Below are 14,989 nucleotides of genomic sequence, written 5' to 3' on the forward strand. Positions count from 1 at the left end.
GCTGGGTGGAAAAGGATGCAGTTGGTAGCCCATACCGTAGCCACGGAAGACGCAAAAGGCAGACTAGGGTTGGCAGAGAGCCATGGATAGGCCCAAAGATATGGCTGTAGCCCTGCTGTACAACAGAAATTGTTTGGGAGAGTCTAAGGAGATCTGTTATACATCACAAAACCTATACCTGAATTGTGTTAAAACATATGACAGCAAAAAATACTTTTATCAATCATATAATAAGGAAAATGCTACTTACCAGTGTGCATCTGTTGCATTAGATCACCATCTGGTGGTGGGCCCGGAAGATTACACTTTGTTGTTGTCTTGGAAGAGTCTTTGTCTGTTGGATGACTCCTCCCTTAGATTGTAGTGTGCATGGGCATCAACTCCGTCTTCAGATTGTTTTCGCCATTGGGCAAATGATGGAGTTGTACGAGTATATATTGAGATGACCATGTATTGTGTATCTAAATAGGATAATACTGGAACAGATACAGGTAGCCAGGGAGGCGGGTGGGCGTGTGTGGTACTGCAGCCCTACATGCCAAGAACAGATGCATACTGGTAAGTAGCATTTTCCGTTCGATGCATATTGTCTGCAGATCACACACTATTGCATAGATTGCAGAGCAGTTTCTCCCTTAGCGGCGACCACCGGTGTCTGTTGCAGTAGTTTGAAATAATGTTTTGAGTACAGCCTGGCCCACACTTGTTTGTTGTTTTGCCTGCACATCTACACAATAGTGTTTTGTAAATGTGCGCGGAGTAGACCATGTAGCTGCTTTACAGATGTCATCTAATGGTATGTTCTCTAGGAATGCCATAGATGTCCCTAATTTATGGGTCGAATGAGCCCTAGGGGGAATGGATAGAGTGCCGTTTGCTTTTTGATAACCAATATGAATGCACTTAACAATCCATCTTGCAATGCCTGATTTTGAAATTGGATTTCCCTCATGTGAAGGAGAAAAAGACACAAACAGTTGTTTAGTTTTACGAAAAGGTTTTGTCCCATCAATGTAGAAGAGAAGCGCTCTCTTCACATCTAATGTATGTAGAGCTCTTTCTGCCACTATTTGTGGTTGGGGAAAAAATACTGGCAACTCAATAGATTGATTGAGGTGGAAAGGTGAAATGACCTTTGGCAGAAACTTTGGATTTGTTTTAAGAACAACTTTATTATGATGAAGTTGTATAAATGGTTCTTGAATTGTTAATTCTTGTAACTCACTTACTCTTCTAAGTGAAGTCACAGCTACTAAAAAAGCAACTTTCCATGTAAGGAATTATAATTCACACTTATGTAATGGTTCGAAAGGAGGACCCATAAGTCTTGTGAGAACAACATTTAGGTTCCACACTGGAGGGGTGGTATTCTAGGAGGAATTATTCTTTTAAGTCCTTCCATAAACGCTTTGATTGCAGGTACTTTAAACGATGACAAATGTTGTCTGTTTTGAAGATATGCTGCTATAGCAGTAAGATGTAACCTGATTGAGGAATACGCTAAGTTAGATCTTTGCAGATGTAACACATAGCATATAATGTTTTGTATGGAAACATTTAAGGGATTGATGAAGTTATTTGTACAGTATACAACAAACCTTTTCCACTTTGCTGCATTACATGCTCTAGTGGTAGGGCGTCTGGCTTCTTTTATGACGTTCCTACAATCAGGTGGTAAATTTAGATATCCAAATTCTAAGACCTCAGGAGCCAAATCGTTAGATTGAGCTGCATTGGGTCTGGATGCATAATCTCTCCATGGTTCGTGTTAGTAGATGTGGAGAGAGTTTTAGTTTGCGATGTGGTACTACTGACATCTCTAGTAGCGTAGTGTACCAAGGTTGTCTTAATCAAGAATAAGAATACAAGGTGGCAGTCTTTGGAAGAACCGAGTGAAGATTTGAGTACACTATCCTTACAGAAGAAGAAATGATAATCAAAAAGTGAGCGAAGTGAACCCAAGATTATAAGATTACACCGTGGTCCAAGCCCTGATGATAATCCCCTAAGGAAGAGGGGGATTGGAAACGCATCGGCATGTCTATATAAACCTACGAGGGACCTACATTAATCAGAACTCTAGGGAGGGTGTCACCATAAGAAACATACCCAGAGAGAGAGCCTTTTTAAACAGTCTTATCCCCATAGTTAGTCTGTTTGAAGCGCCCCAAATAATCGCATAATGAAAATAGTCCTAGCGCTGGCAGGCTTCTAGCAGTACTGACTGGTGTAATTGAATAATTTGTTTTTCAATGTCTTTTGTTCTAAGTCATGAATTTATGAATATTTGTTTGTTATGAGTTCTCAAAGCTACACAACGTTGAATGAGATGTGTATTCCTCTAATGCATCAAAAATGATGAATTGTTTCTTTAAAATAATTTGAATTGAATACAATTGTTTAAGTACAGTACAATGACTAAAAGCTTTGTATGATTGTATCTGCTGAATAAATTAGCAGCACACAAACTGGTGGCCAGGTAACTCTGAGACAAAAAGCATTCCTATTAGTTGCATAAACACTCGAGCTGGTAGTGCGTGTTGTGGCTGGAATCTTTTGATAAGATCCTGCATAGTTTGCATTCTTGCTGGGTTGGGGTATGCTATTGCCTTGGAGGTATCTATTGTAGCACCCAGATACTGCTGAGACAGGAATGGTTGGAGATGGTATTTCTTTTGATTTACTGTGAATCCCAGTTTGTGTAGCAGACATATTGTTTGATGCGTGTGCTGTACACAATGGTTGTATGGCTTGGATTTTGTTAACCAATCGTCCAGATATGGGAAGACATGAATGTTGTCCCTTCTTAATTGTGCTGCTACTACTGCTAGACACTTTGTGAACACTCGAGGTGCTGTTTTTACTCCGAAAGGGACTACCTTGAGTTGGTAGTGTTGACCTTCTAGAATGAAACTTAGGTACTTTCTGTGCGATTGATGTATGGGAATGAGGAAGAAGGCGTTCTTGAGATCTAAGGTGGCAAGGAAGTCTCTCTTCTTTAGCAACGGTAGAACCTGTTGTAGTGTGACCATATGAAAATGGTCTGATTGCATGTACAGGTTTAGGGGCCTTAGATCTGAATAGGTCTGAGGGACCAGTCTATTTTGGGTATGAGAAAGTATAGAGAATAAACTCCTGTGTTTTGATGTTCTTTTGAGACTGGTTCTAATGCATTCTTTTGCAGTAGAGATTCCACCTCTTGTCTTAGCAATATGAGGTGTTACTGTGACATGGGACACTGTCCGGGTGGTATTGTTGGAGGAGTGGAAGTGAGCTCTGGACAATAACCTGACTGAATTATTTGTCTTACCCACCTGTCTGTGGTGATGGAGTTCACCAGGTAGGAACTGTTGTAACCTCCCCCGACAGGAGTGGAATGGTCTGCGGGGATGGAAGGGAAGTCACAGTTTGGGAGTAGAGGTGTTGCTATTGTTGTTTCCTCTACCTATACCCTTATTGTTGTTTCCTCTATAATCTCCTCTATAATATCCTTTATTAGGCGAGGTTTGGATGGGCGCTTTAAAAGTAGAGGAGGTATTGTCACTTTGGAAACCTTTAGAGGCGCCCCTATAAGAGGAGCGACGAAAGGAAGGTCTATGGGCTTGTGTTTGTAAAGCTCCCATAGATTTTGCCATGTCAGTATCTTTTTTCAACTTTTCTAGGGCACTGTCCACTGATGGACCAAAAAGATGTTGTTGGTCAAATGGCTGGTTTAAGATACTGGCTTGTACTTCTGGTTTAAACCCAGAGATGCGTAACCATGCATGTCTACGCAACAATACCCCTGTATTTATTGCTCTAGAAGCTGGGTCTGCTTTATCTAGTGTACATCTTATGGAGGTATTTATAATAACTTTGCCTCCTTCCTGTATTAGGTCAGAAGCCCTGGTCTTGTATTGCTCTGGCAAGTGTTGCATGAGTGACTCTAACTCATTATAATGAGCTCTATCATATCTTGCTAACAAGGCTTGAGTGTTAGCAATCCTCTAGACATTAGCAGCTTGTGAAATGGTGCGTTTTCCCGAAGCATCTACGAGCTTAGACTCTTTGTCAGGGGGTGGAGCATCCCCTATTGTCTGCGAATTAGCTCTTTTTCTCGCATTTGACACTACTAGTGAGTCTAATGGCAACTGTCCTTTAATGTATGCTGGATCAGTTTTGTACTTTTTTTCTAGACTGGGATGAATTACCCTTGCTCTGACTGGGTCTTTAAATATTTCGGGTGCATGTCTTACCACTCCACTAAGTATTGGAAGTGTGGTTGTGGTCTTATGTGATGACATTAAAGTATCCATTAGAAAGTCTTCTTCCATTGTATCTGTGTGTAGGTCTACCCCATGGAAAGTGGCTGCTCTATGAATGAGCTGCATAAACCCAAGTGTCATCTGGGGGAGATGGTCTAGATGGGTATACATCATCTTGAGGTAGATCTGGTGCATCTGGTGCATTATAATCTTCCCATGGGTCCCCTGATGGCCCAGGAATACCATCTGGGTCATTAATGTCATCTATGTGATGTTCACTCTCTATGTCCTGTGAGTAACTAGCCCCATCATCCTCATCTTGTGGTATACGACTATGTGTACTAGATGATGAATGTACCGGAGAAATATCTACTGGTACTTCTCTTTCTGGTGAAGGGATCCTCATTGGTGAAGTTTGAGCATGCTTTTTTAGAGGACCTGGCAGTGTTTTAGGATAGTCCATTTTCCTCTTTTCAGGCACTGAATTGATATTGCCAGTCTTTGGATTAATATGAAGAGTTTTTTGCTTTGGATAAGGTTTAAAAAGCTCTTCTACTGGCAAATCTTTTTTCGGCGCCGATTTATATGGTATGGGGTCGAAATGCTTAGGTTTAACAGTGTCCATTGTCTTTGGAGCAGGTTTTGGTTTCGGTTCCAAAGACTTTTTCCTAGGATCCGTGCTCTTTGGATCCGGAGTTTTTGTTCCCGGAGTATGTTTCGACTCATCTACCTTCGGAGCCGAAGTATGTTTCGGTACCGGAACCTTCTTCGGGTCCACTTTTTTTGGAACTGGGGTGGTTTTAGGTTCGGTAGGTTTGGGAACCTCTTTCAGTGCCGAACTTGCTTTCGGTTCGACCACTTTCGGTACCGAAGGATGCTTTGATGCCGGTGTTAATTTGGGCTTAAGGACCTTCAACTTTTCGGGACCGACTGACTCGAGCCCGAGTCGACTGGAGGCTTTTTTGTATTCTTCGCTGCCGAGCCCGAAGGCGGAGCGTCGGAAGGTTTTGGTCTGTGTGCACCTGGACCCCAAGGTGACGGTGGAACCGAATTGAATTGAATTGAAGAGGTTCTTATATAGCGCATGGCTACTCGGAAGCATCCCAGCGCTTGATGTTAAACAGAAGGGATAGAAGAGGGTCTGAGATATGAGAGCTAACTCATCTAGGTCTTGGGAAACAGTGCTGTTTTAAGTTGTTTTCGAAATGCCAGCAGGCTGGGTTCTAGACGAAGTGAAAGCGGGAGGGCATTCCACAACCTTGCTGCATTTCGCGAGAAGAGACGGTCTCCAGATCGGGCTCTGTTGGTCCTGGGTATTATGAGGAGGTTTTGCTGTTTAGAGCGGAGATCTCTAGATGGGATGTATGGTCTGATCATATTGTTCAGGATGGGGGGCCATTCCCATAGAGAGTTTTATGGACCAGACAGAGGGTTTTAAAGTGGACCCGATCCTTTATTGGGAGCCAATGCAGGGTTCTTAGTGAAGGTGCTGCAGAGGTACGATGGCTGGTACCAGTGAGTAGCCGTGCTGCGGAGAATTGGGCCATCTGAAGTTGTCGGGTGACTGAAGTGGGGGCTCCTAGGTAGAGTGCATTTCCATAGTCCAGCCTTGACAAAATGAGAGACTGGACTAAGGTTTTTTTGGCAGGTTCGGGTAGCTGGAGGAGGATTTTGCTGATGGTTTTCATTAAACCGAAGCAAGTGGCCACTGTCTTTCTTGCCTGGATTTTGAAGGATAACTCCGTGTCGAGCCAGAACCCACGTTTTTTTTATCTCAGTTTTTGGGGTGGGCCCGAGTCCCATGCACGGAGGCCACATAGAGAAGATGTTAAAGGTGGCCTTCCTTCCGAGCAGCATCAGCTCGGTTTTTCCTCCGTTCAATTTCAGGTGGGATGCATCCATCCACTCTGCGACCGCACCCAGGCAGCTGCAAAGATTGTTCGGAGGGGAGTCTGCCTGGTTAAGGGAAACTACTAGCTGGGTATCATCAGCAAAGCTTACCAGCTGGATTCCGAAGGGGGCCACTACCTCTGCCAAAGGTGCCATGTACACATTAAACAGTGTGGGGCTAAGGGAGGAGCCCTGTGGTACCACACACTGTAATGGCACTGGAAGGGAGCAATTGGTATCTGAGAATACCTTAAAGAATCTATTACTAAGGAAAGATTCAAGCCACTCCAGGGCCTTTCCTGTGACTCCAATTGTCTCTAGACGGGCTAAGAGGACACGGTGGTTGACCGTGTCGAAGGCGGCGCTGAGGTCCAGGAGGATAATGGCCGCGCTGCCACCTGCGTCCAGAAGCCTCCTGGATACCTCGACCACCCTCAACAAAGCTGTTTCAGTTCCCTGCCCTTTTTGGAAGCCTGTTTGGGTGGGGTGTAACAGGTTATAGGGCTCCAAATAGGATGCCAGTTGCTTATTCACCCATTTTTCAGCGAGCTTACTGATGCCGGAGAGGAAGGAGATGGGGCGGTAATTGGAAAAGTCATCAGGGTTGAGGTTTGGCTTTTTCAACAGGGCCTTTACCATGGCTAGCTTCCAGTCTTGAGGAACTGTGCCAGACTCCAGGGAAGTGTTGACAAGGTCAATAATGTTTTTGCTAACATGGGGGAGGGCTAATTTCAGGATGGACATGGGGGCGGGGTCAAGGGGAGAACCGCTTTTTATGGAGTTGAAAAGGGAAGGGAAGAGATCGTCACTGAGCGGATGGAAGGATGGAAGGTGAGGTAAGGTACAATTGATGCCATCCCTCAGAGGAGGGTTGGATTCAGCTGCTGGGAGTGGAGGAAGAGAAAGAAGAATCTTTTCAATTTTCGTGGCAAAGAAGTTTGCTAGTTCGTTGCAACGAGCACCAGATTCTTCAGATGAAAGCTAGGAGGAGGGGGGATCGGGAGCCCTTGTCAAAGTTTTTACTATTCTGAACATTTCTCTGGGAGCGTGGTGGATTTTTCGATTTTTTCAGCATAAAAGATGGATTTGGCTACATTAAGTGCGGTTTTATATTTCTTGATTGTGAGTTTATATTTGATTTTCTTCTCCTCGTCGAAGTTTTTTCGCCATTGTCTTTCCTCTCGTTTGCATTCCTGTTTAAGGGCCCTTAGGTCTGAGTTGAACCAAGGCTGTTTATTCGGACCTTTTTTCTTTGAGATATATTTTTTGGGAAGCACACTATCTAATGATTGTTCTATCCATTGGTTGAAGTCTGTATTGGCCCTATCGATATTCTGGTTGGCCATAGGTTCGTTCTGCTTCAGAGATATTATCCAGTCGCTACGTTCTAACTTTGTCCAACGCCTACCTCAGGTTTTATGGGGGGTTGATTGGTGCATGGTCTGTTGATTTTCCAAGAAAAAGGTATTACCATATGGTCTGACCAGGGCATAGAATATGGTACAGATGTAGACAATTCTGCAACGTTGGAAAATATAGGATCTAAGAGATTCCCTTTAGAGTGAGTAGGGTATTGAACAATCAAGTTAAGTTGGCATGCAGCTAAGTCTTTGGTTAATTCCGTAGCAATAGTGTCCAAAGGGTTGTTAAAATGGAGGTTCAAGTCTTCTAGCACTATGAAATTAGAGACCATGGTGGCTGATTCCAGAATTGTTTCAGTTAGCCCTTCTATAAATTGACCAATCTGGCCAGGTGGACAGTAGATTAAAAGACCGGAGATTGAAAGTTCAGAGGAGAGGGAGATGGAGAATTGTGTACTCTCACAGTCTGGGATAGTGCTGTCGAACAAGCGACAAGCTAAGTGTTCCCTATATAAAATGGCGATTCCTCCGCCAACTTTAAGTTCTCGATCTCTGTGCTGGATTAAATATCCAGCAGGTAGGGCCCGAACGATGTCGGGCCGGAGGACGTGCTGAGTCACGTTTCTGTTAAAAACAGAATGTCCACGTTTAAATCTTCGATCAATAGTGCGATTTCCGTGGCGTGCTTTGGTAAAGAACGGCAATTAACCAGTGCCATCTTTAACGCAGTGTCTACTGTCCTATTTTTTGGAGATGGTGTGGTTTTGATGGAGGCCTCTGTAGCCCTAAAAGAGCAGTTGTTGCAAGAGAAGACACCGAGCCCAAGGTCTATCGAATGGCTGCATGATGATGGAAGCACCCTGTTGAGCGAGAGTAGAGTCGGGCGGGAGTATGTTAGGGGGCATGGAGCTGGTATAACAGGGGTTGTGGGCCCTAGGCCCGACTGTGCGCGAACGGGCGCAAACGGGCATGACTCTGGCACGACTCCGGCGCGTCCGCAGTACGCGTCCGCTGCGCGGAGTCATGACCGTTCTTTTTATAGCGCGCGATTCGCCTGGCCCACACCCAATATGGCCGCCAAGTTCGAATCCCTGCCCTCGGCGTCGATGCTCAGCCGAGGGCGGTCCGGGTAGGGGAGGGGCACAGAGCGCTTAGGAGTCTCTGATCTGAAGCGCTTTTTGATCAAGCGCTAAAGTACACGCTAGGGAGATGCAAATTTTAAAAAGTGCTTCTTAGTCAAGCACGAGCAAACAAGGTTAAAAATACAATTCCTAGGGTGTCAAGGCAAAAGTGAAAGAAAGAGGCCTCCCGGCTTCCGCCTCAGGAGGGAAAAGGTTCCTTCTGATGGAAGCCTGTCCCGGTATGGTGGGGTGAACAGGGTCGACGTCGGTACTCACGACCTGTTGACCATCTGGAAGATCATCTTTGGATTGATCCTCGACTTCGGAAGCTGAATCCTCTGCTTCGGAAGCGATGTTTTTGTGCTGTTGTTCTTCTGCGTCTACTTCAATTGAAGCTTTGTCTATGATGAGGTCTGGTGTCGACGAAGATGACTGCGCCATTACTCTTCGAGCTCGATGGTCCCCGATTGTTTTCTTGGACCAGAACGAAGCGCAGGCCTCAAGATCACACGCAAGGACCGCACCGACCATACAGGAGGAGGAATCGCTATCGTCCATAAGAAATCCATCCGCATTTCCACCAGCTCCGACGCCAACCTCGCTAACTCCGAACACCTCCACTTCCAGATCCACATCGATCCCAAGACAACTCTTAGAGGCACCCTCCTCTACAGACCACCAGGACCCCGCGCAAAATTCAGTGAAGACATCACAGATTTCATCACCCCACACGCGCTCCCCTCCAAAGAATACATCCTTCTGGGAGACCTCAACTTCCACCTTGAAAAGATCAACGACCGCAACACCGCCACCCTCTTAGACAACCTCGCCAACCTCGGACTTAAACAACTGGTTACTTCCCCCACCCACATCGCAGGTCACACACTCGACCCCATCCTCACCTCCAGCAACCATGTCTCCTTCAGCCACACCACGAATCTCCTCTGGACTGACCACAGCTGCGTTCACTTCACCTACAACAAGCCAAAACCCATCATCCACCTCCAACCAACTCTTCAAAGAAACTGGAACAAAATCACCACGGATCAGATCTCCACGTCGCTCCTTCTAACCTCCCCAGCCCTCTCTTCTAACGCCAACGAAGCCGCCTCCAACCTCACCCTTTGGCTATCCAACACCGCTAACACCTTAGCACCACTGAAAAAACGTCAACACAAACTTGGAAACAAGAAGGCTTCATGGTTCAACGATGATCTCAAGAAGTCCAAGAAACTGTGCCGCTCCCTTGAAAAGGCCTGGAAAAAAGACCCATCCGCCAGCAACAAGGACACCTTCAAAAGCGCCACCCGTACTCACCACCAACTAATCCGAAAAGCCAAGAAAACAGCATTCAAGGACCGACTTGACAACAACACCCACAACAGCAAGGAACTTTTCAACATCGTCAAGGAATTTTCCAACCCCTCAGCCAACTCCAACGACATCACCCCCTCTCAAACCCTCTGCGACTCCCTAGCCTCTTTTTTCCACAACAAGATTGCTGACATCCACAACAGCTTTGACAACAAATCCGGAAACCAACCCACCCTACCATCTGCCGACCATCTTCCCCCCGTAAACACCCTCAAAGCCTGGAACCCAATCTCCACTGAGGACACCATCCGCCTGATGAATTCCATCCACTCAGGATCCCCCACAGACCCATGCCCTCACCACATCTTCAACAAAGCAGACTCCGTTATAGCTCCGCACCTCCGAGACGTCATCAACTGCTCCTTCAACTCCGCTACCTTCCCAGAAGACTGGAAACACGCTGAACTCACCGCCCTTCTGAAAAAACCAACAGCAGACCCCACCGAACTCAAAAACTACCGCCCCATCTCGCTTCTTCCGTTCCCGGCCAAAGTCATCGAGAAAGCCGTCAACAACCAGCTCGCCGCCTTCCTCGAAGCCAACAAATCACTCGACCCCTCACAGTCCGGCTTCCGAGCCAAACACAGCACTGAGACCGCCCTCATCGCAGCAACAGACGACATTCGAACTCTACTGGACAATGGAGACACAGTCGCCCTCATCCTCCTCGACCTTTTTGCAGCCTTCGACACAGTCTGCCACAGCACCCTTCTACAACGCCTCAGTAACATCGGAATCCAAGGAAAAGCACTGGATTGGATCACCTCGTTCCTCACCGGAAGAACCCAGAGAGTCCGCCTCCCACCATTCAAGTCAGAGGCCACTGAAGTCATCTGCGGTGTACCTCAAGGATCCTCACTCAGTCCCACCCTCTTCAACGTATACATGAGCCCCCTCGCGGCCATCGCCCGCCAACACAACCTCAACATCATCTCCTACGCGGATGACACCCAACTGATCCTTTCTCTCACCAAGGACCCCAGCACCGCCAAAACCAACTTACACGAAGGAATGAAAGAAGTCGCCGAATGGATGAAACAAAGCCGTCTGAAACTGAACTCAGACAAAACAGAAGTCCTCATCTTAGGTTCATCCCCCTCTGCATGGGACGACTCCTGGTGGCCGGAAGCCCTCGGAAAAGCACCCATCCCGACAGACCACGCACGGAACCTTGGCGTCATCCTGGATTCTTCACTCTCAATGAACAAACAAGTCAGCGCCGTATCCTCTTCCTGCTTTAACATTCTTCGCATGCTCAGAAAAACATTTCGCTGGATCCCCTCCGAAACAAGAAAAACAGTCACCCACGCTCTAGTCACGAGCCGACTGGACTACGGAAACACCCTCTACGCAGGTACCACCGCTAAACTCCAGAAGAAACTACAACGAATCCAAAACGCCTCAGCCAGGCTTATATTAGACATCCCACGCAACGAACACATCTCTGGTCACCTTAAAGACCTCCACTGGCTACCCATCAATAAGAGGATCACTTTCCGACTGCTCACCCACGCACACAAATCACTCTACGACATCGGACCAGATTGCCTCAACTCCCGACTGTCCTTCTACACCCCCTCCCGCCAACTTCGCTCTTCCAGCCAAGCCCTCGCCACTGTACCTCGCATCAACAAGACCACCATGGGAGGCAGATCCTTCTCATTCCTGGCTGCCAAAACATGGAACTCACTCCCCGCTTACCTTCGCCTCACCCAGAATCACCTAGCGTTCAGAAAGCAGCTTAAAACGTGGATATTTGACAAATAATCCTCCTTCCCTCCCTAAGCGCCTTGAAACCCTCTGGGTATGTAGTGCGCTATACAAATCTTATGACTTGACTTGACAGTCTCGTGCTCTGGAGATAAGCAGAGTTTGCAAACCTCATGAAGATCGGTGTGAGGTAATTTGTGTTGACACCGAGGGCACTTCTTGAAGGGTGTTCTTTCTATGAGCCAAAGGCCCAATGGCGCAGATAGGCCCGACAGCACCGACGAACGCTGGAATCGAGAAGTGAAGTCTCTGTTCAACGCTGGTAACCAGAATCAAGGTCGACGACGATGTCAATGGTATTTTGATTGATTTATTGATTCGAAAAGATCAGTAACGGGACCGAACGATGAACACATCTAAGCCCAATGGCGGAAAAAAAACAATCTGAAGATGGAGTCGATGCCCATGCCCCCTCGATCTAAGGAAGGAGTCATCCAACAGACAAAGACTCTTCCAAGACAACAACAAAGTGTAATCATCCGGGCCCACCACCAGATGGTGATCTAATGGAATAGATTGTGGTCTGCAGCCCATATGCCTCGAACACAGGTTTCTTTCATATTCGGATTGCTTTTCATCATCTTTATTCATAAATTTCTCAAGTAAAAACAAGAGGACATATCCAAGATGAAAACAGCAAATGCGTATCATCCCTACTCAAATGGGACTTCTTCAGGGCGACGCTCTATGTTATGGGAAGCCTTATCTTCAACCACCAGTTGTATGCACAATACTCCTCATCCACTATTTTAACCTCATATACCTCCTCTGAAAATGTAATGTCTATTATGCATATCACCAGCAAAATCGATTTCAACCGCGTCGTCTCTTGCCTTCCTGCGCTTTATTGATACACTGAGGCCAGATGAATAGTGGACTTCTGTATTGAAACTCGTTTGGATTGTTTGACGAGGAGTGTATAAAGAAAGTGTAGGAAGGAACGAGACACCGCAGTTGAAATCGATTGCGCTGGTGATATGCATAATAGATATTGAATGCTGACTGGTGCAAAAAGAAAAGAACTGTTGTCAGCGTCCTGGGGTGGCGCCTATATATAGGCACCACAACATTTCTGTTGTGGCCAACGATGTCAACCCAAACAACACTACCTGCTAGTGTGCAGGGCAACTATTCAATTTTTGGATCCAGTCTGATACCTGGGTATAATTCTAAAGTAATCTGTAGCTAGAAGTCTCTATCAGATAATCCAGATTACTAAACACGGGTCTATAACATCTGGTCACCTGCCTGCTCATATGTGGCCAAGAACATGGTTTTGACCAAGTAGCCATCAGAGTATCATTGAAATGTCACTGGCCCAAGCTATAGCATTTCCATCAAAACATTTGTTTTAGTCTCAGTGGAGGGCAGCTGTAGTTCTTGGCCCCTGGATGCCCTGCGAACAACCACTCAAATGCAGCACTCTTCTTCATTGGTTGCCTATGTGGCAAGTCAAGCTCCATCTCTAGGAAGGTGTCAAAACCACAGGTGTTTTGTAATTAAAAGCATTAGTTATTATCAGTGTAATGAGGGGGAATCAAGGGATCCCCCTCACCATTATCACTAACAATACTAGTTCTTCCATTGTTGCAGTGTTCTCATAAGAAGTCTTGTGTTTGTATCAGATAAATACAAGAAGCCTTCTTGCCAAGCTATTTCATCATAGCACTAACAATCAGAGACATCTTGTAAAGGAGAATCTGAATCTGCAATGCCAATCGACCAATTTCGCTCTTACTAGGAATTGCTAAAATCTGCGAAAAATATGTTAATTCCATTCTCTCTGCTTTTCTAGAGGAGAATGATTTCCTGCACTCCTCTCACACGGGGGTACGACCCAGCAAGGCACGGAAATGGCCTTGTTAGCAGTGGTTGAGGAAGCCAGGAAAATGTAGGTGTTGGTGGGTCCGCAGCCATTGCATTACCCGATCTCAGTGTGGCCTTCGACATGGTCAATCACCAACTTCTGATCGAAAGACTAAGAGAGATTGGGGTCTCAGGATCTTTGCTCAAATGGCTGGAGTCATTCCTTGGTGATAGGTCCCTCCAAGTTTTTGAGGATAACTATCTCGGAGAGGATGCCTTTGCGCTGTGGGGTGCCTCAGGGCTCATCCCTGACCCCCACGCTTTTAATGTTGATCTAAAACCTTTGGCCGAAGTGGTCAAGCCCTTTTGGGTTCAGATCGTCTCATATGCAGATGATACACAGCTGATTGTGTCCCTCAATCAGCTGGATGATAAACAGTATAGCTTGGCCAATTGCTTGGAGAGAATATTCGCCTGGATGGATAATTCATTCTTAAAGTTAAACTGAGCTGATGTTTTTAGGAAAAACTGCTAACATTAACCCTAGTGTTCTTTGGCCCAAATGCTTAGGTGCTATGCCATCACCTAAAGAATATTTAAAAAGTCTCGGGTGTGGTTCGACCACAAATTGGAGTTCAAGGAGCAAGCGCGCAGAGTGGCAGCCACTTGCTTTGGAATCCTAAAAATGATCAGGAAAATCCTTCCCTTGTTACCTTTCAATGCAGGGAAACCGTTGGTGCAGGCCCTGATCTTGTCACGGCTGGATTATGCCAATGTGCTTTATCTAGGATCCTCGTGTTCTACGATCAAAAAGCTGCAAACGGTGCAAAACTGCGCTGTGTGCTCTCTTATGCAGGCTCCTTACTGGCTGCCAGTGGCCGAGAGATTTCAGTTTAAGGCCCTTTGCATTGCCCATAAGGTGCTGTCCTCGAGGACACCTACGATTTTAAGATCTGTCATCACTCCTTACTTTCCAAAAAGAGCACTATGTTCTGAGAAGAAACGTCTCGCAGTCGTTCCAAGAGTAAATCGAGTGCGGAGTGGTGGACGGCTGTTCTCTGTCATCTCGGCGAAGTGTTGGAATCAACTTCCAGATCATATTCGGCTTGAGACTAATCACCTCTCTTTTCGTAAATTTCTGACGACCCTGCTGTTTCCCGGATGCTCTTGATATCGGTAATGGTTCTGTCTCTAGCGCTGGGAGGCCTTTGGTAGACATGCGCTTTACAAGTACATATTCATTCATTCATTCATTCCTCTACATTCAAAAAAAAATCAGGAATGGGCTGTTTCTTTCCAGGATTCAGGGATTTTTGCAGACCCAATTCATGCAAAACATCCACTGCATTCTAAATATTTGCATGCCATAATCAAAACTCTTCTTTATCAGCTAGTCCCATAGGATGGGATAAATATGGTCTGG

Source organism: Lissotriton vulgaris, chromosome 2_1 (genome assembly GCF_964263255.1).
Source record: "Lissotriton vulgaris chromosome 2_1, aLisVul1.2, whole genome shotgun sequence".
Taxonomy (NCBI): Eukaryota; Metazoa; Chordata; class Amphibia; order Caudata; family Salamandridae; genus Lissotriton; species Lissotriton vulgaris.